A 26,715-nucleotide genomic window follows, 5' to 3' on the forward strand; every position below is an offset into this window, starting at 1 on the left:
TTCTTTAATTTTTTTAAACTCACCCAGATGAAATCAGTCACATGGTAGCTCCATATAAGTCTGATGAAATGAGAAAAATTTTTCACTCATAGACAATAAATTGAGAAATGTTTGCATTTCATCTTCAGTTAATATAGACTCACTGAGCACTACTCACGGGAAAACTGTGATAGGTACTGTGAAGGTTAAAAAGCTTATTAAACAAAATGTATGAAATTAAGGCATTTGTTGAAGTCCCTTTTCATCAGTTACGATGTGATCAAGATTATTTGGTATTCTAAGTGCTTGGCTTTCTTTATAGGATGTATGTGTTCAGTATAGAAAAATAATAAAAAAAATCAAACCACTTAGACTCAAGCTAGAATTAGTGGGCTTTGTTTTATACTAGATGAATTATTTGTTCCCAACTAGTTTTGTGCACAGGTATCTCTTCTTTTGTCCATATCCATATCTCTATGTAACTGCATACACACTGTTAAACAGCAGAAAGAGCATTGTGCTGGGGGTTCAAGCCCCACCTTCCCACATTCTAATGGAAGTAAAAGTTAACATTGTGTTCCTTCCTGAAGTCTCAATTTCCTCATTGTAAAATCAGATTTCCTGAACAGATTATTTCTAAAGTCACTCTATATGTAAAAGTTAAAGTATAACATAAAACACTTGTGACTCTTTACTAATGTTTGTGTGTATGCGCACTTATAAAGCATATGGTTGTTTCCCAGAACACAGCTCCATGGCAATTTCATGGAGATCATGAATGCAAAAATATCATCATATGAATGCAATTTCACATAATATGCCAAGGTATCAATGAATGAAAAGTTCTCAGGGGATGCCAACTGCTATCTACTTCAATTCTCCTGGGACAGTCCAGAGATGGTTTCAAGGGTAATACCAGAGCTTCTCTTTTGGCACCTTAGGGCTTATGATATAACACAGGGATGATCATAAACCAGTTGGATGCACAGAGCTCAGGGAGGTTTAGTTGGCCTCGTGACATCTTATCTGTGGTCCCTATTAAAACCTCTCAGCCCCATCAGAAGACTAATAGGAATAGAAAAAAACAAAAATAAAAACAAGACAAAACAAATAAAGGTAAAATTTTATGAAGAGGTTCTGCCAATGTTACAATATTATTTACTGTCATCTCCCAATTCCTTCCCAAATTCATCTTGAAAATAACATAAATTTCATTGAAAACAACTAAAATCACTACCATCAAAACCAGCAGAGTGAGATTTGTGAAGTTTGCACTGTCAGGGGCCTGATCTTCTTTATGATCTTCTACCAATAAAAAATCATCAAATGGAGCCCCACATATTTCATATTTCTAACAATTCCAAATTCTGGTGTGTCTGAATATTTTTAATTTATATATATTATTTATAATGTAGAAATTTGTCTTAATAGATGGCAAAATACAGAATAAGGAGAAAGGTATTTTCCATCATAAAAATTTTAACTTGGAGAAGAAAAAGGGCAATTACATAAACAACTCAATTTAGCCTTAGGAAATGCATAACTCACATAGATTTCTGGTTGAAACCCAGATGAAAAGGAAAAAGAAACAGATATAAAATCTTCCTGCATAATTCATCCCAGTTCTACATGAATATTAAGTCTCTATGTGATTAATATTAGGTACTTGTTAAATTAACATTCATTGACCTCTTTAATAAATGACCCACCCAACACTTACTGACTCACAATCCCTGAAAATGGGGATAGCGTCACATTTACTAAAAAATTGAATTTAACAGTTACAAAGGTGATTTTGGTATAGGTCTTGCACAAAAAACACTGTGTACATCTGTGGTGCATATGTGAAGCACTTTATGTGAGTATTAGCACCTTTCTTCTCTAGTCCCTTTTATGATGCTATTTCGTGCATTTGTTAACACAGATTATTTTGTCATATATTACATACAACATTTCATCCTAGGCTCCTCTGACCTCCTAAATAATTGTGGTTTTTTTGCCTACATTAAGGCTCATTCTTTACACTGAAGTTCTATGGGCTTTTGATAAATGTGTATGTTATGTGTCCATCATTATAGTGTCATAAAGAATGTTTCTAGCTAGATTTAGGATTTTGTGCTCTTGTATTATGCAATCAATTATTTTAGTGGATGCAGTGTCCTCCCAGTACCTGCTTTGTTCAATCTAATTGTCATTAAACCCTAAAGCAATAGACAAATAACAAGTACTAATTCTGAAGTAAGTTGTAACTGAATATTTGAATGTGCCTTTCTCTAGATATGTAACACTCCAACGTGTCCTTTAGCACATGGCGTAAGGGGTTGCTTGCCCTTTATGAAAAATACCAAACGAACCACCTGCGTTTGAGACTTGAACAATTGAAACCAAGTTAACATTCATGGTACCTAATAGATAACAAAAAGAACAAAAATGTTTAAAAGATAACAACAAGGTCTTCATTTGAAAGGTATTTTTGCCTTTGCTTAATATACATTTCCATTCTTCTTGTTAATTATTCCTGAGAAAATTTCTAGATAAAACATTTTAAAATATGTTCAAGAGAAATTTAGGTTCATATACTTTCAACCAATGCACTTGTTTTGATGACAAAAATTATGGTCATCTCTTTGTTTGGTGTTTTTCTCAAATACAGGCCACTAATGGTAAATTACTTGCCCTTAAGGTTACAGTTCCCAGACACTAGAGAGATTACAGCAGTTCCTGAAAGGAGACCTCACATTTCCTTTAAGTACAGATACCTTACAAATTAGTCAAAGAGTATACAACATTGAACTTGGGAGAGAGAATAGACATAAATCAATATTGAATATTTAAAGTTAACAACATTTGAGATAAAAATTTAGTCTTTTAGCAAATTCCTAAATCCAAACAGAGAAAAAAGTGTGTCCCTGAGGGCAGTACTTTATACCCGTCACACATCAGTATCTGATGTTTTGAAGATGTTGAGTTTCTTTTCTTTGAGTTATTTTATTAAACCATGTTCTCCCAGAAGTACATCTTTCTAAATCTATATTTTTCTCTGAAGGTGACCTCCCACTCAACCATGTATCTTGCAAAGCTAAGCCCAGGACAGAGTACCCTTTGAAGAGAAAATATTAAGACCTGGAAATATCAAGAGAGATTATTCAATTGAGAGGGAAAAATCGGTGAATCTTTTCTAATGTGAATTTTACTTTGACAAATTTTTGAAAGAGCCATTTGTACCTCTTCATTTAAACTCTGTTTATTAATGGAAATGAAAAAAATAATTCTCTCACTTCTTGCCTGTGCAGCTATAGAGGCTCCAAAGATAGTCAACAAAGGACAGTGGGGCCTTCTAGTTCTTTGTCTGCAATAACTGAACATCTTGGGCTGGAAGAAAAGGGAATGTTGGTCTCATGGGCTTGTTTAGTGTTGCTTTTTAATTGCTAAATGCCAGCCTGGGAATTCTGCCTAAAATGGTAATAAGTTGCATTTATACTGCACCTTTCATCCAGGAGGTGCATACTTTCCTCAGTTTTGAAACACAGCCATCCTGGAGCTGAAAAGCAGTAACTGTTTTAATATTGAACATTTATTCAGTGCCATGATTATACAAGGTAGGAGAAATTGTTTGAAACAGAATCAAAATTTTGTGGTGACAAAGATTGTGGGCTATGGTTTTGAAAATATCTTAGGTGCAGTCTGTTTTGTGCTTTCCTTTGCATATGGAATATTTACATGTCCCTTTTGAATTCTGAGATTCCTAAGACACCCACTTTTGTGCTCCTCAGTTTAGGTTCAACATACATTGCAAAAAAATATCAATATGAATTGATATTTAGTTAGTTATTTTAGGAAAAGTTCTCATATTTAGAACACACATCAAGAAAAGCAGAGTGAGAAAGAATTCTATCATTATTTACAATTTAACCCTTTCCTAAAGGAATTTCTCTCTCTAAAAAGAGCAGGGGTGGGGGAAACAAGATGGCAAGGACTCTCTCAGTAGTATCTCAAAGCCGATTCCTCCTATTAGTCCAAGAGACAAAGATGACACCTGTCCTAAAAATGTAACAGGTCCAGAAATGAGTCTTGCTCATGGCTGTTAGCCCCAAGACCCTGGCAGTACCTGAAAATAATAGAACCTCGGTAAGTGCTCAACAAACAAATGGAAGATTGGTCTTCTTATTCTGAAAACATGAAGATGGAGGCCTGTGAAGTTTTCAGCTAATGCTTGGGTAGAGATCTTCTTTTCCTTAAACAGCAAGAGGAGGAAAAATATAACGAGGGTAGTGAGACAGCATGAAGAGCCAATTTGAGGGATGCTGAAAACAAGTGTCCATGAGCCCTTCAAGCACCAGATCCCTCTGCTTATTGCTGTCAGTAATCAAACTTCGTAACAGTGTCCCATAAAAAAATAACCAAAAAAAATTAAAAAATGACTCATCAGTTATTTGCATCTGTACCTAAAACGAGGTTATATTGTCTTTTCCTGAGAACAAGTTTTGAAAGGGGATCAGAAAAGAGAAAGTGGGTTGCCAAATAATATCCAGTCAAGGGGATTAGAAGTCTGAATTCTAGGCCTTGCTAAGATCAACTTGATGTGTGAGGTTTCCAAGCCCCTCATGCTTTCTAGGACCCAGATTCCTCACCTGTCCAGTGAGAAGCCCGGATTCAAGTCTAATCTAGGTGACCTTGAGAAGAGCCCCAAGATCAATCCTCTTGCATTTCGTGGTGTGGAATCATTCTGCCATCTAGATGAACCCCTTCTACTTCTCTGGTTTGCTTAAGTGGCCTTGACTTCACATAGGCCCCCATTTCTCCCTGAACGAGACTGTCTTGTTGCTCAGAGAGCCTTGGGAAACCCCATCTATTCCAGAGAGATGATTAGCCTAAAAGCCCTGAAGCAAAGACCAGCAGATTCAGCTTCCTTACTTTATACTTGAGGTAACTGAGTCTCAGAGAGGTTAACTGACTAGCTTAAGTTGTCCAGCCAGTTAGAGGTGAAAACACAGTACTTAAAGTCAGGTCTCTGAGATGCTAGCTGAGGTTTCTTCCCCACACCACTTTCCCTACATCTTTCAGAGCTGGATAAGTTTGAAGATGATTTACAAGATTGATTAAAGCCTTTTTTTAAATAAAGTTTTCCAATTCTAGTGGGGACACTGCAAGTACTATAGGAGAGAGATTTTCTGACAAAAGGCAAAAACATAACTTTTGAAGTTTTTTAAATCTGTGTACGCTACCTGCACCAGAATCATTACTGATCTGAGACATTCAAAGCCTAAAACTGTGCTGTTATCTCATAAAACACATCATCTGAACCAATCCTGACAAACACTGGTATCACTTTATTCAAGCATAGCTTTCAACTTCCAGAGAGTTAATAAACAGGACTCTAACAGCCTGCAGAGAATATACAGTAAGATAAAAACATCTTCCAAAAATTTACAGTATATTTTAGGATGAGTTGAAATATCAGCAACCATTTCAGATGCATTTACAGGATTTTTAAGAGTATCGCATTTCATCATAAATAGTTTTGTGATTCAGTGTGGCATTAATAATGGGAAGAACAACCTTTAAAACAAAGTAAATGCATTTGGAGCAGTTACTGAGGTGATACCTGTATCACAAAGCTCAACTAATAACTTGCAAGTTGATATGATATATTCCTTAGCCTATCTTGCCAGGAAAGATTTATCTTTTGTGTTAAATTTCAGTCTGAAAAATTAAACTAAAATCTGATGTCTCTATGGTAAACTGCCTTCCACCATTTTCCTTACCTTTTAATTTCTATTATTACAACTTTAGAATTGTTTCTTTAACCTTATGCAATATTTCAAAAAGTAGTTTAGATCAGATGACTGCCAGAACAAATTTGTAAATAAACCATGCCTACACATATACACATTAACATCTCAAGGTGTTAATCAAAAAAGATACAAATCATGAGTATATTTTATCTTCATAAAAATGAAAGTTACAACCACATGTCCGAGGTATTTTAGTCCTTTTACTTTTCTTTACAGCTGCTGTCTCAAACTGTTTCAGGGGATAGGATTTATTTTGAATTTTCTTTCTGAGAAGCCAGTGAGTCTGGCTTTATTCTTCTAAGCTCCCAAGGCACTGCTCCATGAATATGGAGCTCTCTTTTCTCACTTTCTGTTTTCCTTTCTCCCCCTTTTTTATTTTTTCCCCTTTTCCCTCCTCTCTCTCCCTCCTCCGGTCTCCCTCCCCCATCTCTCATCTTCCACCTTCTCTCTATTGAAATGCCTTATTTCCTTCCTCTTCAACATACCTGAGGGTGCAGTCAGGAAGAAATGAAAGGAAAGATGCTGTGGACATCCGTGACCTCCTAACCCAAAATGAAATTAACAGCACATAAGAGAACTCACAGTGATTCTAACAGAGCTCCCGGAAGGGAAAAACATTATTTTCCTTTTTTAATATAGTTACAAATCAATAAATTCTGAGTATATCAAGGTAAATCCCACATATGCCAAAAGCTATACACAAAACATCACTGAATAACCCTGACAGTGATCATGCCCACACACTGCTCATTAGCAGGGAAAGGCGAACACCATCAGAATCATCTGGGCACCACTCTGAGGTAATTTTATAAATGCCACAGTCATATTTTAATACAATACCAAGATGATGCACTTACAAGGCAACATATCCCAGATCTCATCAAAATAAAGATAGAATGCTTGAAATTCTAGAAGTCTACTAAAGAAGCAGACTTCAGGACCACACAATATTTTTAAAAAAGAAAGAAAAGCATTATTCTAAAGGTTAATAGAGAAAATGAAAAAAGAGATACATTAATAAAAGTGTATCCCATTTCCACACTAACACTCATGATACTCAAATTCCAAAGCTAAAGTCTACCCTTTTCATGCTATCCCTTTCCTGGTAGCAAGAGAATGCCTCAGCTGTCTGTTAAAAAAGAAATGAAAAGCAATGCCCAACAGCCCCTCAAGGTCAGTGAAGTATCAAAATTGTACACACCAGAAATGTGAAATCCAGATTGTTTTGTTTTGTTTTGTTATTTCTCCCAAGTTATGCTGCATTTTGAGGGAAGGGGGAGCTGGAGTTCCCACAAGAGCTTTACTTATAAATTGGACATTGAAAATACCTGAACAGGGAGAAGTAAAGCAATGTTTTTGATGTGCAATTTTGCAGCAACTTGCAAAACAAATATGTATAATAAATAAAAGATCCAATGGTTTTCCTTCCACTCAAACCACTCCTTTTAAACAAGAATATAAAATGTCATTACCATCATCAATAATAAATACTTACGGAAGCCCCCATTATGAACTCCCATATCATTCAAGATAAAATCCAAGTTCTAATTATGGCGCAAAAGTTCCGTGATTTAACCCTTCCTGCCTTGCCCTAATACCCTTTGTTCTACCACCAGCAACTTCCCAAACAGCACCTTCCTCAGTGAATTCCTAGTCAGTGCCCTCTATTTAAAAAGCCTGTCTTCACTTTTCCACTTGCCTGAATTCTACTCAACCATCTAAATTCAGTTCAAACCCTACCTCCCTCAAGGAGTCTTTCCTGATTTTAGAATTTCAGGTACTATCACCATTCTGGATATTCAGGGCACACTTTCCCCTTGACTGAGGGCTTATTATTGCATATTCCAGCACAGTCCTTAGAAAATGGAGGAATGATACAAGTTTCTCATTGAAGGAGCTTTCATCACATTGGGGCTACAAAACTCACCGAAGAAAACCATATAGGGCTGTACTCGGTGGTGCAATGCAGAGTCTAAGCAGATTCAAAAAAAGAAGCAAGTGAGTGAGCTCTGGACCCAAGAGCGGGCAGCATGCACAGTGACAGTCATGTGAGGTTCAAAGGGTTCCCACAAAGTTTCATCCAGATGCAGTTCCATGAAGGTCACTTAAGTGTGAAAGCTTTTTCTGCAAATGGCTTTTGATAAACTCGACAAAGGAAGAACAAGTGAAAATGTCTAAGTTAAATAAAGCCTTTTATTAATTTATGCCTACATGTGACAACTTTTGGGAAAATATTAAACCTGTGTATGAAAACACCCAGAAATAACAACAGCCTTACAATGAAGCTTACCACTAAAGTATTTCTAAAACTAAGAGAATTCACTGCAGAGTTGGAAAATACCATCATGCTTTAGCGATCAATTAATTAGTTCTCCATGCCTCATCAATCCTAGTTATTCAAGCTTTAACTAGGAGTAATGGAAATAAATTAGGAAGAAAAATTTAGGCTGAATATCAGGAACATTTTCTTAACCATTAAATCAATTAGACAATAGAATTTAAAATTGGATATTTAATGTGAAAGATGGAACCAAGAAGGAGAAAGTATAATATCAAGAATAAATGAGAAATCATAGGTTTAAAAGGTTCTCTGTCATCATTAGCCCAGCCTTCTGCATTTGGAGAGAATGATAGCTAGATTCTTATTCAGATCATTGTCTACTCTAAAAATTTCTAAACTTCAGAATATACACTTAATAAAATAAAGAGGTTAAACTTCTCCAAAGCCAGCAGATTCTGTTATAGAAATCTTAAATATATCCAAGAAAATTTGGACATCCTTTGGGTTATCAATTGAAAAGACCAGAATGCAAGAGATTACTCTTTGCATATTGTTCTAGAACATCATCTTCCAAAAATAGTCAAAAGATAACAAACAAGCTACCACTATATTCCACTTCTGAGTTTTATATAACAAAGCCCAGCAGAACTTGGAAAGTGATGAAGAGGAGAAAACTCATTTCTAGTAACATGGGGGAAGAGGTTCCTTGACCAACCCTTCTAATGGAAAATAATCAGAAATACTGGATAAAATATGCTGCAAGAATATGTTTTTTAAATATATTGATGACTTAGCAGGTTATACTCGGGCCAAAAATGCAGCAAAATTAGGAACTCATGTGGAGAAGTAAGACACTGAGCACATTTGTTGCCAGAGTACTTGAACTTCAGTTTCAATACCATTTGAAGGGCACCGAAGACAGACAAGGTCATGGTCCCACCCAAGGTAGGCAGTCTAGCAGAAGACTCCTCTGCAAAGAGTTGCCATTCCAAATGCACTTGACCTTATGTGTAAGAGTAAACTAGAAGTAAATCTAGTTGACAAGAATGTAAAGGATAATGTTTGTCTCAAATTTGATACTGACTGAAAAGAAATTTTCCTTCATAATTTATGAACATAAACTAATTCTCATAAAGTTTTGTTGCCTAAATTCACATTACCTGGGTGATATTAAAAAAAAAAAAACCTTCAAACCAGGAATTTAGTTTAAAGTTGCTCTGGGCTAAAAGTGTCCCCTGGCACCTGAGAGAATCAAATGCAAATCCACTCTGGAAGAATATGCCCCTAATCTTTTCTTAAAGAATTTCTATAGATGAAGCTCTAAGAAAAAATATAAAGTCACATTAAAAAAAAAAACAGCCTTGGGATTAACACATTTGGGTGAAAGCCAGAAGAAATAACAGGCAGCAAATTCAGATCAGTAAAATCTTCAGATTATGGAGTTATTAGACATAAACTATGAAATGAATGTATTTGATATTTTTTGAAAATAAGAGATTAAAAATAGGAGACAATATGTAAGCATATTTGAAAAAAAAAAAGATGTTCAGAAGTGAAAAATATAATCCTTCTCATTGGAAACCCATAGGCTTTCACCAGGTTTCACAGGAAACAGGTTTCACTACTGTGGTAGCCAGCCTCCAAAATGGTCCCAAATAATGCCAGTTCTGGGTATTTGTGCACTTGTATGATACGGTCCTACAATGTACCAGAGTTGGTCTCTGACCAATAGACTATGGCATAAGAGATAGTATATACTTCTGAGATTAGGCTTTAAAAGATAATATAGCTTTTCTTCTGGGTTTTTCTCTCTCTCATCATCATCATCATCCTATCAGCTCATCACTCTGGTGGAAGCCATCTGCTATATGACAAGGGAGCTTCCTGCCAAATAGCCACATGGTGATCCTGGAAGTAGATGCTCCAGCACCTTGTAATGATGGCAGCACTGGCTCACAGCTTGACTAGAACCTCAAGAGAGACCTTGACCATACATTTAGGCAGCTCCTGGACTCTTGACTCTCAGAAACTGTGACAGAAAATGATTTGTTACTTTATCCTGCTAGGTTTTGGAGTAATTGCTTACACAGCAATGGATAACTAATAGATATGTTAGACATACCTGAAAACAGACTGAGCTAGAAGATAGAGGGGACATTTTTTTCTGAGTATTATACATAAAGATGGAGTTATGGAAAATTTGAAAGAAACTTTAAGTAAACATTACACAGAAGTTAAGAAACACTGAGGACAGATTGAGATGGTTTAATATATCTAATTAATGTTCCAGAGAAAAGAGAGAGAATGCACTGAAAAAAAAAATGGTTGCTAATTTTCAAGAATGGTTAGGTCATCAAACCACAGGCTCAGCAAGATCAACAAATCCCAAGCAGAACAAAAAGAAAACCATATGTAGACAAAACACAAGTTAACTGAAAACACCTAAAACAATAAAACTGTCTTATAATCAGACAAACAGTAGAGACAGGTTACCAATGAAGGAGCAAGAAATGGAACCCAGCAATAGTGATGCCAGACAACAGTAAAATTCCAGAAGTACTTTGATCAGAAGTGGAGTGATTCCAGACAGACACTCTGAGATTCAAGAACGTATGATGGACAAAGGCAGAAATAAATGTCTGATAATTTAAAGAGACACAGACTATAAAAAACAAAAATAATGATGTCTTATGTGGCTAGAAAAAAGAAATGACACTAATATACATAGGAGCACTAGCATAGAAGTAACAAAGTTATATAGAAGTTACAAAGAGGCAATCAGGGAGGCAGGTGATGGAGTTGAAGTGTGGAATGGTTTTTAGATTATTTGGGAGAACTGCGAAGATACTGAGTTACTTTAGCATTTTAAAAGTATGCATGGCAATATTTATAAGAAGCAACTAAATAAAAAGAAATATATGAATAACCTTTATACCAAGAGTGTGGAGAGGAAAAAAGGAATGAGGAGAAAAATAATCAATCCTGAAGAATTGAAGAAGGGGGAAAAAACAAAATATTAAAAAGGTGAGAGGCAGACAGTAATCACAAAATAAATTGCTAGAAAAAATATCCAACATATCTGTAATTACAGTAAGTATAAATGGATTCACTGTTCTAGTTTGCAAAATTGTTACGTGGGTTGTTTGATGTGGCTATATGCTACTGATGAGGCACATGACCAGTGTATATGTCCCAAAAAACATAGAAAGTATAAAAAGAATAAAAAGATATTAAACTAAACAAAAAATATCCGTATTAATATCAGACAAAGTAAACGTTGAACAAAAAGCTCTGCTACACATAAAAAATGTAGCCATACAGAGATAAAAGTTTCAATTGACCAGGAAGATACAATTCTAAATTTTTATACATTGACAAAAAACACCTTAACACCTATTAAGCCAAAGTTGACAGCATTACAAAAAGAAATACACAAATCCTGCATCAGAGTGACAAATTTTAATACAGCGACCTGAGTAATTTTTCAAGCAGACAAAAATCAATAGAGACAGTCATTTTGAAAATCAGAATTAAGTTTGATCACTGGAGATACATGCACACACACACACACACATATACATATAAAGCACTGCACCTAAAAACTGCAAAATGCACATTCTTTTCAAACATGTTTAGAAAATTTACCAAAAAATGACCCTTACCTAAAAATTTAAGTTTTAACAAATTTCAAGTATTGAAATCAAACAGATAACATCCTCTCCTTACCATTTAAGTTAGAAATTAACAATGAAACATAACCACAAGCTCTAAAGCTTTGGGAGTTAAGAAACACATTTCTTAGTAACTCATATGTGAAAGGAAGAGTTATAACTTCAATAAATCATATTCATAACTGAATGGTAACAAAAATGCTACATCTCAAAACTTGTAGAGTGCAGCTGAAGGGACAGTAGGAAATAAAGATATGCATTTAAATACTTATACTGGAAAAGAAGAAAGCCTAATAAGGAATGAAATTATTGTCAAACATGAGATATTTCAGGGGAAGTCAGAAACAGATACTGCAAGGATTAAAAAGAATAAAAGGAAAATATTAACAACTTTATGGTGACAAATATGAAAATTCTGATGAGATAGAAAAATTTACAGAAAATACAGCACACCAAAACTGATTGAAAAAAAAAATTTGAAACCTAAGTAACTCTATAGCCATTAAAAGTAAATGAACACAGTACTTTTTAAAGTCTCACCACAAAGAAAACAGCATCAGACAACTTTCCCATGGGTTATAGAAAATAATCAAGGAATTCCAATCATTTAGAAACAGCTTCAAGTAGGTAAAAGAACATCCTTTAACTCATTTTGTGAAGCTAATGTAACTTTGATACTAAAATCTGACAAGAATCAAGGAAGACAAAAAAAATTATAAATAAATATCATTCATACACCTAGATAGAAAATCCTAAGTAAAATATCAACAAATCAAATCCATCAGTGTATTATTAAGATAATACAATTTAACCAAGTTAGTTTTATGTCAGACATGTTAATGTTATTTTAACATTAGAAAATAAGTTAATGTAATTCACCATATTAAAATTACATCTCAATAGATGAAGAAAATACACTCAACATAATTCAACATCCATTCATAACTAAATAGTCTACAGATTTACAGTAAACATCACCCTGAATGGTAAAATGTTGAAAGTTTTGCCTTGAAGACCAAGAAGACTGTCTGTTATGTCCATTTCCATTCATCAATGCACCTCATGCTCTAGATAGTGCATTATGGCAGAAAAGATAACAGAAGTTGGAAAGAAGGGAACAAATTTCTATTTTGCATATTGAAAGCACAAAATAAATGAGAATATTGAGAATGCTGGATTCAGAATCAATATACAAAATTCAGCTGCATTTATTTCATCTATAAGAAATTTCAAAATAGAACTACCATTATGATCCAGCCATTCAAATTCTGGGTATTTATCCAAAGAATAAAAAGCACTAATTTGAAAGATATATGCACTCCTATGTTCACTGCAGCATTTATTTACAATAAGCCAAGATATGGAAACAACTTAAGTGTCTATTAATGGTTGAATGGATAAAGAAGAGTGCATATGTATGTACACACACACACACACACACACACACACACACACACACACACACACAATGGAATATTACTTGGCCATAAAAAATAAGGAAGTCTTGCCATTTTTGACAACATGGATGGATGTTGAAGGTACTATGTTAAGTGAAATAAGTACCTAAGTGAAGTGAGAAAGACAAATATCATATGATTTCACTCATATGTAGAATCTAAAAAAATAAGTGAACCAACAAAACAGAACAAAAATAAACTCATAGATAAAAAGAACAGATTGGTGGTTACCAGACACGAATGGGGCTGAGAAGTTGGTGAAATGGATGAAGGGGCTCAAATGGTGACTGATAGTAACTTATAGTGGTGATCAAATATGGTATACAAATATTGAATTATAATGCTATACACCAGAAACTTTTATAATATTATAGTATAACCATTTACCTTAAGAAAAGTTTCAAAATGTAGTTTTTAAAAAGATTCCACTTTGATAATATTTTTAAGAATGGGCTGGATATTTTCCATGTGCCATGCCAATAACACATTGAAAAACAAATTTCCTCATGAAAATTTTATCAGATCAGCCACAGTGAAGGTATAGATAACCAACAAGTGGTTTAGCTCTATCTCAAGTATTTGTTCAAAATAACGCTGATTTTCATTTTTTTAATAAGGTATAAAGGTAATCTGTTAACAGGTTCCTGTGGCTGGAGGCTATCCCACGCCATGTAGGTCCTCACAGTCAGACATCTGAAGGTCGAATGTAGGAGAGAATCTGCACACCTTCCCCAGTGACCTGTCCTCAACCACTAGGCACTGGTAAGGGGGAAAATATTCTTCAGTAACTACAGCATTCAGCCAGGTGCAGTCAAAAATCCAATGGGTTCTACATGCTGAGGAGCATGTTTCATGCGGATTGCTTGACTCCAGACACTAGAAATCTTCCAAATGACTGAGTGTGGTACTGTTCAGTCTTCAATTCCTCTTCTGCATTATTTGACCAATGTCACACGCATGCACACACAGCGACCAGAGTGATACATCGCAACGCAGAGCTGCACTTGTTTGTTGGCCTAACATGCTCATCCATTGCCACACTTCCTAAAAATTAGCAAGGGCATTTCTGCAGGGGCCTGGTTGTTGGCTGAGACAGGTTCCACAACACTCCTTAGAGACCTGAGTAATTCTCCACAGTCCTGTATGGTCTGAGAGCTGATGCTGACTTGAAGTTCTGTAATCAGTGAGGAAAAATCAAATCTCTCTGACATCACTAAGGTCACAGGGAGTCCATAAATGACAGCACTTGCCTGCACACCACTTCTTCCTACAGTGTTTCCAGAAGAAGTTGCTACCTAACTGCTGATTAGAGGAATAATTCAAGCTACTCTCCTCTGAAGCGTGATGGATACAACTGCGGGTTCTGCTGGGTCATCACGTCCCACAAGGTGACACTGGTGAATACGATGTTTAACTTTAATATGAAAGGTGTTGCTGAGTTATTTGGGGCTGTTAAGGGAATCATTTCCATGTTCAGGGCTGCACTTATGGTTCTGCTGCTGAGGAAAGCAGGGCTGGAAACAGTTCATGCTCTGCTTCCCAAACATCTATCCGCCCTAGTGTGTGGCCACCTCCCTCCATCGGGAGGCACATCTTTTTCTTCCTAGGAAGGCCTCGTGTGCCGATCAAGCCTTATACTTTCAGGACTGTGACCATCCAGAGGAGTGCCTTCTCTCTAATTCATACCAATTTGCATTCAAACCAGGATGGTGTTCCTCCTGTTGGTTAGTTTGACATGGTTTAAGAAAACACTGGCTTGGGAGTCTTTGAAACCTTTAACTAAATCCCACAGAGCCACTTACAGTCATCTGGCCCTGGGAAACCTAAACACATCTCTGAGCTTTAGTTTCCTAATCTTTAAACTGGGGATAATAATGCAAAATTTGCAAGACTGATGCAAGGCCTAAGTCAAATAAATGTACATACATAATAGAGGTACAAAAAATTGAAATTTCCTCTTCCTTTTGCAATCTTTGTGTTTTTGAACTACAGCAATGAACATTTGCATAGTGAATTTACCATTTGTGGAATTTTTATATACCTATTTCATTTAACACACAATGAGGTGAATGGAAAATGGAAACAAAGTGGGATATTCTTTTGTTTACTATATTCTCAGTATACATCTAGACTTTCAGGATACATCACTGAATACAGCAGACAAAATATCAGGGCTCATGGACCTATATTCTAGTAGGAATAACTGAGAATAAAGAAGGTGATAAAAATATATATATCAGGAGGTAATAAACTCTATTAATAAAAAATAAAGCAGAAAAAGGGTAGTGTAAGAGGATAGATCCTTGGTAAGAAAGGAGAATGTGCTGATATAAATAAGGATTTGCATCTCTCATAAATTAACATTTACATTATTTCCAAAAACAAAAGTACTGCTTTGTTTTCTTTGAAAGAATAAAAACAAAACAAAAAGCAAACTCAGAAGCTGAGGCCTCGCCTTCACTTTCGTAACTCCCACCTCCCATTATATTACACTTTCACCCTGTGAAATCCACTAGCACGTGGCACTGAGGTTTGCAGAGAATCAGACCACCTTACCAACCTCTTTTTTATCTGAATTTTTCCACTGGACCAACAATTCCCAGCCTGTGATACAACAAGCATTAAGAACACAGCTCTTTGAATGTGAAGATCTTTGTGGATGTCACAAAATTTCTTATATTCAGGTTTTACCAAGACCACGCTGGACATAATTTTAAGCATACCTTGACATTTAAAACCAATTGCAATGAATAAAGTCCTGCAATCAAGTCAGAAAAATCAATAAGAAAGGATTTAGTCACTTTAATTTGTTTTTCCACACATAGGATTTGCATCTCTGATAAATAGGATCATAAATATGATGTTTTTTTGAGTATAGAGTTATATAATACTCCAGAGATTTCTGACTCAACATGATCACTGTATAAGTGAGGATCTGGGGTCCAGAAAGTTTGATAATAATTGTTGCTCATCTGAATAGAGGTTTCTGTGCTTGGAAGTATGCCAAGTGCTTTATTCCTTGTATTAGTCAAGGATCTCCAAAGAACTATACAATGACTCACATCTTCCCACCAAGAACGGGATGTTCCCTTCTTATGGACAATTTCTCTTCAGTATGCTTCTTTTTTTTTTTAATGAACAAAAGCAGTTTTCCAGGTCCACAGTCCCAGGTGCCAGTATAAAGCTAGGTGCTAGGTAGACAAAGCCAAATAAGACGTTCTGGAATCCTGCTGGGGAGAAGGGCATGTCCACAAAGTAATGCCATATGATGAGGGCAGGGCAGAGAGACAAGCAAGTTGGTATCAGTTATCCAAAGATGTCATAGCAAAGATGCCTAGAAATGAATGAATCTGAAGAATGAATTGTTTACCAGGTAAGGAAAAAAGAAAGGCAGACATATGTCCCAACAACTACAAGGTAATATGATAAGTAATAGAATGGAGGACTAAATTAAGCACTTGGAGCTCAACTAATTCTGCCTGAGAAGCCAGGGAAGACTGACTTTTTCCAAATATATTAAGCTCTTTGAGGACCCCAGGCCACTGCATACTCTGTCTCCTCTTCTGAAAAGTCCTCTCCACCCGACCCCAGACACTATGCTTGCATCACTGCCTAATGACCGCAACATCCCCTTCTAGTCACAGCTGAAGTACGTCCTCAGGGAAGCCTTATTCTTTTAAAAAATAATGATAGGAAGATAATAATAATTACAAAAAATTTACAGAGTAATTTCTATATGCCACTCATTGTGTCAACTACTTTACTCATATCATCTCATTTAATTATCATAAGAACACAATGAGATAAATGTTAGTCCTGCATTGTAGGGAGGCCATTCAAAATTAGTTATTTGTACAAGTTTATTCAACTTGAAGGTGGCACAACCAGGATTTGAACTTGGCTAGTTGACTCTTAAAACTTAACCTAGCATCTTAAACATGAAGCTTTCTGTAGGATTTTCAGTCTCATGCAAGTACAACTGACCCTCCTTTGTGCTGACTCTGTATCTTTAGACAGCTATGTTAGGGCACTAATTTCTGGCTATTAATCACTTTTTTACAGGCCTTACTCCTCCATGACATTGTGAGGTCTTGAGACCAGATATTTAACTTGTTACCTATCCCCAGTGTCTACAACTGCTACAGACACACAGAAGAGACATTTGTGAATGAATGGAAGGAAGGAATGGGTGGATGGATGGATGAATAGAAATTTGTAGAGGACCTGCTCTGTGAAGTCCACACAAGTCAATCTCAGGTATGTTGTCTGAGAATGAACTACAAAGGTTCATATCATAACCAGGCAACAAGGATATGTGTCAACAGGCACCCATGATGGCCAGGGTAGGAAGTGGGAGAAAGAGGGGACAAGCATCACCACTCTGCTTTGGAGAGATGGAACTGCCATCCCTTGCTTATTCCAACCAAAACTGTCCCCAGCTGGAAGAAAACCACTGATGGTCAAAGCTGTCTGAAAACCAATTGCCCCTTTCCTAACACCTTCACCTAAAAAACACACACACACAGAGACTGAGACAGAAAGAGAAAGAGAGCATGTTTTTATATCCCCACAAGAATATCCTGGCATCACTACTTGTCTCTAGTCAGCTGCCCTTCCAAAATCTTATTACAGTTACACATCTGCATTTTTAATCCAAGTCCTCCTACCCAGGCATTTCAAACCCCTGTATTTAAAAAAAAAAAAATGGAAGCAAGTAGAAATAAACCAAAAAAGAAGAATGTTTCCCCTGCAGTGTTCTCTCCCAGGACCTTTCTACTCTAGGTTCTGGGTGCTCTGTCTTTGTGCTATTCTTTTCCCTGCTTTAATTTAGAGCTCAGGGTTGTGATTGGATGAATGGCCAGGGCACTTTAGAAGACCCCTTGCTCAGCAGTATGTGCCTGTCGCTTACAGGGACACTGTATCCCCATATACCATGTCCTCTCCTGAGCTATCTATCGCTTCACATTTTATCCTCTGCACTAAAATGGGCCTTCAGCAAAAAGACCTCATTTTGCAGCATCTGTTGCATTAAGAACTAGAAAACTCAGTTCAGCCAAGGGCCAGTCATTCACCAAGCATTGTTCTTATGCAGTAAATAATCAGGTTAGCAAGGAGTTATCTCCGCAGCTTTCACTTTCCTGATATTATTACTCCTAACTTCATCTGTACATGGTAATAGAATGAGATTACTTCATTGAAATAATTATACTGCACTTATTCTATAACATAGAAAGGAAGAGTATATTTAATAAAACTAGCAGAACATGGCAATCTATTGGAAAGATGGCATGGAATTCTGCTTTGTCTTTTGGTGGCAAGACACTTTATAAAGACAAAAAGAAATGTCTCTTCAAGACCTGGTTTGTTTTCATCTAGATGATACCAAGCAACAGAAAGGGAACAACTTTGAAATCAGATGTGTCTGAGTTTAAATCCTGGTTGTGCTGTTTGGCAGTGATGGGACCCTCAAGCAAGTGACTTTACCTCTTTGAGTTCAGTTTCCTTACCCAAAAAATAAGGATACTACTGACTATCTTACAGGACTGTGCAGGAATGATGGTGATAAGTATACAAAGTACCTGGTAGCACTCTTGGCACATGGAAAGTGATCCATAAGTGGGAACCCATTTGCATAGGAGGCAGCATATAGGAAAATGCCGAGGACCAAGGCACTGGTTCTCTGTTTGTCAGCTACTCTTACCACTGGCCCGCTTTCCAATCTCCACCCCACAATGATCCTGGCAGCATGAGTGGCTGGTTTGGTCATACAACCATTATTCCTTCCTTCCCTACTGGCATATACCAAAATACTAATTTTAATACATATTTTATCACAAATGAAAGTTCACCTTAGCCTACACACAGGCTTAGAATTTGCTAACAGTCTCTGGGAACTGAAGCAACCAACGGACACTATAGCTACACTGCAAAGCTAAAAAAATACTAATACACTTTCTCCCTTGTCTCTGCCAATTCAGAGCCCTGGTTAAACTTCAAGCAAAATATCGTGACTTCTTGAGTCTGGGTTGATTATTGATTTCTCTACAAATTACTGCCTACCCCACAATCCAGTCTTTATAGTATCTGATGCCATATTTTTATTATTTCTGAAAAGTAGTTAGGGCAGAATGAAAGTTATTAACCTATGAGTGTTCTCAACGTTCCCCCTATACACGAACGAGAATGCTGGCTTGGCCCCCTCCAGTCTTTTCCCAGTTCTCTCCCTCCAAGAGGAGACATGTTTACAGACCAGTTCTGAGGCCTTTGAGATGGACAAACAGAAGGACAGGAGAGATGAGGAGACATACAGGAGAAGTGTAGAGAGACACACTTCTGGAGGGCTGGAGATTTCCAGGGGTGTTGAAGAGACAGGAGTGGGATCAGTTGTAATATAAGGGGCATGGAATGAAGGAAATTTTAAGGAATATTTCTAGAGTGTCTGAATGTACTTGATTGTATTCAAGGGATATAAGTAGACAACTTGAGTTATTTTTTAGATGGCAAAGATTGTGTTCTTTGAAGCTCTGCTTTGCTCCCAAGTAGAACTATGTGGGTTATGGCATTACAAGTCCTACTTTCCCAAACTTGACTATCAAATTTGTATGTACAGTTTTATCTTTATTTCATTGTATTCTCTAAGCACCTAGCATAGTGTAGCACATGCTTCAAATAATTTTTCTCTTGATTTGATTTATAACACTTTGTTCTCTTGATTTGATTCACTTTGATATTGACCGTCAAACCAAACAGGACCTCAACTCTAATTTGGCTAACCCGTTTTCCATTCCCTTCTCAAACAGATGATAGATGTGTTCCTAAATAGGTGGGGAGATTAAAAGGTGGTACTCCAAATTAATCCTACTGTCTTGGCCCAGGAATGTGTCTCAACATACTCATAGAACTTGCAGATGTAGCTGAATTACTGTCAGTGACCTTGAAGAACCCTGCAGTGGGAAAGACCTTCTGGAAAATGGGATACAGACAAGTGTCATTTAGAGATACAAAAAGAGAAGGAATGCGTACCCATGAACTACAGAGCACTGAGGCTGACATTGACCCAGGGCAAGATTCTAGAACATTTTTTTTAAACAATGGCTTCTGAACATTTAGAAAAGGAAATGGTAAACTCAGCATGAGCTCACTAAGAATAGTCCTATCAGACTAACTTTATTTCCCACTGACAGAATTACTACTCTGGGAGATCAGAGAAATAGAGTAGAAAAGTGTATCTAGATTTCAGAAAAGTTCTTTGACAAGTTCTTTCATAATACCCTTTAGGACAGATGGGGAGAAAATAGTCTGAATCATATTACAATTGCACAGACTCATAGCCAAGGGAACATTAGTGCCCTAAAGGAATTGCTGAGTCATTATAAATTCAACAAAATTTTAAATTAAATTAACAATTTTTTCCAGCCTATTATGTTAGTGATTCCATTGTACAGATAGAGAATAGAGGAAGCCAGACTTGCCAGCGACAACCTTCAAATGATCCATTTGTGTGGTTCAGCTGACAAAAGGGTCAATATAAACCTGAGCTTATGTCAGACAAGAAAAGTATTTAAAATGAATAAGGCAATGCCTCTGCTCTGGGCTCCACGCACTAAGAGAGACTCTGGGTCGTATTATGAAAAGAGTGATTAGGATGATGAAAAGACATCAATAAAATCACATGGTAAAGACAGAATTAAATGTTGTAAAGAGAGAGAATCCAGAGCTACCTCAGTGCCTTCCAAGAAGTAGAAGTGGGACAAAGCAGGAATTCCAGATGGTCTACCTTGAAAGGTACCCGGTTTCCTATAAATGGAGATGCCTAAGTGTGGACTGGAACACAAATACAGAGTGAGTGTCAGAATCTTTAACTTGTAACCTTAAAGTTTTTCTTTTTTAATCACGAACTCTGTAACCTCCAAAAACAAAGATTCTGCAACATCCCTTGGTTATCTATTCCATGATTTCACTGTAAACTACTTTATTTTTTCAGTTTGTTTTAATCAAGATATATTTTAAACATGTAAAATAAGTACAGAGAAAACTAGAAATAACACTCATATACCTACTACCCAAGTTTATCTAATCTGAACATTTTACCATTTGGATTTCAAATTATATTTTAAGAAATTAGTCATTATAGATATAGTTGTATTTTCTTCTTACCCACACAGAAATAGCATTATCTTCAAAATGGTATGTGTGTATGTGTATGTACCCTGACCACATGTTTTACTTATATGTCATGTGTGTATCCATAAATAATTTCTATTATTGTAAGGAGACAAATATGAAGGAGACCAGTTCACCAGAGGAGGTAAAACCCTCACAAAAAATAGAATGCCTAGTGTGGAATGATGAGTATGGTTCTCCAGACTTTCTAGGAAGAAGAGATCGTTCCAAGTAGCAGAAACAACAGTCTCAAACTCACAGGAGCAAGAAAAGAGTGGGCAATTTTTTTAAAACTGCAAATATGTTTATATTGCTTTACAGAAGAAGTAAATTGGGAGTGTGGGAAGATGAAAACAGAAATCAACAAGGACTTTATCCCAGAGAGGGCCAGTTAAGCACTTTCATTATAGGAATACCATGATTAAAATGCATCTTAGAGAGAGAAATCTACTACTGATGTGGTTAGAATGGGGTGGGAGACTTGGGGAGGGATAAAGACAGAAGGCTGAGAGTCAAATCAGCATGTATTGAAAAAGTCCAAGAAAAAGATAATGGAGCTTCAATTAAATCAGGATGAGGAGAGTATCTTTAATGTTATATGTGTACAAGGGTGTATCTTTAATAATGATGAAAGATTTTAAAGAACTTAGTGACCCACTAGATTTATAATTATATTTCACATTTTGATTTGTAACATGACATGTCTGAATCATTAAATTGTAGATTGGATTATAATGTTATTAAATAAGATATAAAATAATAAAGCACAATGTTTTTGGAAATTCTGAAAAACGCTCATATTATTTTTGTACAATGAAAAAGTTCAGAGTTTAATTTTTTAGGATACCCATCTAATTTTCAAAGAGCTATTTATAAAAACATTCACCAGGAGTTTTATATAGTTGGTTCTTATATATAAAAATAAGTATAAATTCTTATCAAAAAGATAAATTTTATCAAGTTTTAACTTATAATGTAAAACTATAATTAAAAACACAATTAGTTCAGCTCTTATTGTTTAGTTTATTTCCTTTTCTTCCATTTGTGTTTATTCTCACAGAGAAGATGGTATGACAGAAGATAGTGAATTCTACTTTTATTCCATAGGGATAAGAATGGAAATTTGACTCTTCCATTGTCTCCATTTGTGTACTAGACACAGATGTTCTTATATTCACAAACCAAACTAGATTTCCAGGAGCACTCATTTGATTAACTTGATCACTTCAATGTACTTAGTTTTAAAAGAAATGGGTTGTTGTTAATGGTGGTGTTTTGCATTGCATCACTCTAAAATAATTAGGTATTTGCCTTTTACCTTTAAACCAATTAAAATGTGTGCTGGATAGACAAAGTATAAGTAAGTAACATTTGCTAAAAATGGAAGCAGTTTCTTATGCTTTTGTACAGTTCAGAGACAAATAGAAAAATGGGAGATCTTAGATAACTTAATTATCAAGAGGTACCAATTATGTAAATGAGTCTGATGGTAAATACAGCATCTTTTCCTTACAAAGTTGTTACTTCCTCAAAGACAATGGTTATTAAACTTCAGCGTGTATCAGAATCACCCAAAGGGTTTGTTACAAAACAGATAGAAGACCCATCCTTAGAGTTTTAATTTAGTATGCCTGGGATGGTGCCTGAGAATTTGCATTTCTAACAAATTCCCTGGTGATGATGCTGCTGAAATCCAGGGACCAACCTTGAGAAGTGCTGCTCTAGAGAAGAGTTCTCTGACCCCTGAGCCTGGGTACATTGGTCCTCCTGTTTATCCCTGCCCCAGGATTACCACTTTGAAATATGATAGCTGACTAAGACACCTAGCACCTTTATCAGACATTGAGCTATCTCAAACAAATGCATGTCTAACTGAGTACTGCACCCCCTAGGATGCAGTACAGGGCCCAGATGGCAGAAAGTAGAGATAATTAATGATTATGTGTTGAATAATACTTGATTGATCTTTAAATAAATTAAAATACAAATTTTGGAGAAGAAACAGAGTGTATGTGTGTATGTGTATGCGTGTGTATTTGTGATTTGAAATACTCAGAGCAGTGATAAGAAAAATTCTGTGTATTCAGGAAAGAAAAGAGCATTAAAGAGGGAAGATACATCTAACCAAAGAAAAAGTAAAAAATCAGAATTTGCACTTGGTTTCAACTGTCAGATATACTCTTTGGTCCACAAATGCCTTTTAATACTCCATCCTGTATAGCTGGTAAAACTAAGAATCACCCCAATTTACCTGCAGTATAGCCAAGGGCACACCAGAGATTAGAAAGTTCACCCACATCCTAAACAGAAAAAGGAAATTATAAAAAGAAAAAAATGGAAAAGACTTAGCAGGTTATTCAGTCCTAGTCTCTGGAGCAGTGGAAAATTAAATAAAGTAACAGAAAAATTATGGAAATATACTCAAGAAAACTTAAGACACTCTGATCCTCTAATTTTTAGTGCCTCATGAAGCTCAAGGGTTTATTGTCAACTCATTGCATAAACCCTTATTCATCAAAAGAAAAATACCCCCTATAGTCTGCATTAGAAATGGAAATAAGAAAGGCAATGTAAAAAGTTGATTTTCATGGTATTAAATGACTCACTTTTTCCTGTGTTCATGAATTTCTGGTTTGTAAGTGTACTTATCCAAAATATTAAAATGACCTTCAGGCCAACCCCTTTACTTAAGAGTAAAGGGGAAAGAAATTTACTAGAAGTTGACCATTACAGAAATTACTTGCAAGGCATTTTTCTTTGATAGCTGCAATTTCACTCATATTATCATCCTTTTCTGTTGACAAGTTTCCAAGATTTTAATCTTGGATTGGAAATGTTACCCTATCAGAAAGGGCTTATACTGTCAGAAGCAGTGCTGTCATGGAATGCAGAATCATATATGAGAGCGCCTGTTGTATTGAAAAATATACCATTGCTAGGAAAGGCATTTAAATGTTTCATCGGCTTGCTCATAAATCACTTTCAATGTGCTCAAGTTCTTAGACAACATATTGAAAGCTTTCTTATTTCTTTTATTATAGCAATGTCATTTGCATTGCTGAACTTGGGGTTATATTGGCAATTCCAGATAAACCCTTGCTTGGACGGTTTATAACTCTATGATTAAATTTCACTCTGGCTTGGAATTCAAAATTTTTTGTGAGGTTTTTTCTTTTTACCTAAAGTACATCTGATATTTTAAGAAATGGTCAGGTTGACAACTTGAGTTTACAAATGAAAGCAAGTGACCTCAAGCACACAGACCTAATGTAGGTAATCAGGAGACCCGGGCGTGTTCACCTAAATTCACAGATTTGCTTGGTTGTTCTAGAAACACATACTTAAAGCATTTTTAAATTTTCTATTAGCTTTCCCAGAGATTGTTCCTGCTCTTTTTCTTTTCCATAAGCATATGGACAGCCTTTCCACTCCCTCTCAGTCAAAATATTTGAAACTCATTCAGTTACCTATTTACCCTTGGGCATACGCACACCCAGTGCTTTCATTTTTGTTGTCTTCTTATACAAAGCTAACACTAGAATCCCTGTCTTCCACCTACCATCTGGAGTTGTTCTAGGGATGAAACAAGGCTTCAGTAAGATAATATTTCAGAAACAGGGAGAAGTTAGAATATATTGAAAGGAAGCCTTTGAACTGAGGATGAAACTGAGTTAGAATTATAAAGCAAGGAAGCATTTCTGAGAAGTAGAATTTGAAAGAGATCCAGAAGAACTAAAGGAAATTAATCAAATGTTTACTGATAATCCTCAGCTTCTTCTAGATTAGAGGATGTGAGTTGCTAGGCGCAGGGCTAGCTAAGGGACAGTGTTCTCTAAAAGCTTTCTAGGAGTTACCTTCCAACTCATTCCACCTTTGTGAAAAACAGAAATAAAAGACAACATAGATTTACTTGCTTTGAAGAGAAATGGATTTCTAGTAATAAACCTAAATATTATTGTATAGGTGGGGAGATAAATATATATTGTATAAAGGGAAGTATCTCTGTATAAAGGAGGGATAATTTTCCTCAGTACTCTTGCCTCGGTGTTGTCCCATACACACAAGAAATGAAGCTGTAATCAGACGGGCTTACATTTTTGCAATTAATGCTACAAAAAAGATTTAAGGAGCAGCTAAGACCTTCAAATATCAGGCCATATATGTGCAGGCCTGTGAAAATCACAAGGTGGCCCAGGAATTCCAGTGAACATGGAGACCCCTTAGGTGGGTTGAAGTGTTCCCAATAACTTTCTCCAGCAGAGAATACAGATGCCAACATCAGATGCCAGGTGGGAGATGAAGAGAACTCACTTTCCAGTAATGTAGTTCTACCCCAGAGATTTAAACAGACCTCTACTGTGATGTGACTTATAGTTTGGAAAGATGCCTCTGGATGAAGTTCTGCACCATTGGAGGTGGCGTGGAGATCTATTAGAAGTAGGGAGATAGGGTAGGAGTCTGTTGTAGACATTCAAGAGAGACACAATAGCCTATGTAAGAGAGCAGGAGTCAAGGTGAAAAGGAAGTGTAATTTGAGATATTTAGGGAAAAGAACTGACAGGAACTGATGACAGACTGGATGTTGGACAGGGATAAAAGAAGAGAGATAATCAAAGGAAAACTCTAACACTAAGATGTTAAAGTCAGGGTTATCAATTGGTGCAAATAGACAAAATAAGGCTGCCCAGGGGAAGTACAGTTCATCCTACCAGCATGAGAAAACAAGGCTGAGAAAGAAATGGAAGATGCATTTTATGGAGTTCATAGAGAAAGCATGACACCAAGATGAAAAGAGGGTCATAACCATCCTGCTAACACCCAGCCTTCTCTTATGGATAGCCCTGCTTCTCTGCATATGCTAGAAAATTGAGTATGGATCAGATTCATAGGTTGTGCCAATATTTATGAAATATATAGTGGGAAGCACAATTACAGGGTGAAAAAAGAAATGGAAGGAACTTTAGAGTTCTCAAAGCCTAACCTGACTTCTGAGAAACACAACAGCCTCCACAATGAGTATAGTCAACATGACTGCATTGAGCCAAGTGGAGAAAAAGAGATGCACCTTTAAGATGGCAGTCCCCTCTCAAGGAGCTCCAGGGAAATGCTCAGCATACGAGAAAAGAGTCCCATAACATAAAGTGTCTCCATTAAAGACTGGCTGGTCAGTGGTGCCCCTAAACAGAGAAGAGAAGACCGAAAAGGAAGAGTCGGATGGAGAAAAGAGTTTAGTTTGGAACATCTGCAATGACTTAACACTGCCTATTCAGTGAGTGAAAATAGAAGATTAGAGCTCAACAGAGGGAAGAGAGCTGAAGACAAAGAAACATTCTTACTTATATTGAGAACCTCATGAAGAATAAACATAA

The sequence above is a fragment of the Manis pentadactyla genome, chromosome 3, assembly GCF_030020395.1.
Source record: "Manis pentadactyla isolate mManPen7 chromosome 3, mManPen7.hap1, whole genome shotgun sequence".
Lineage (NCBI taxonomy): Eukaryota > Metazoa > Chordata > Mammalia > Pholidota > Manidae > Manis > Manis pentadactyla.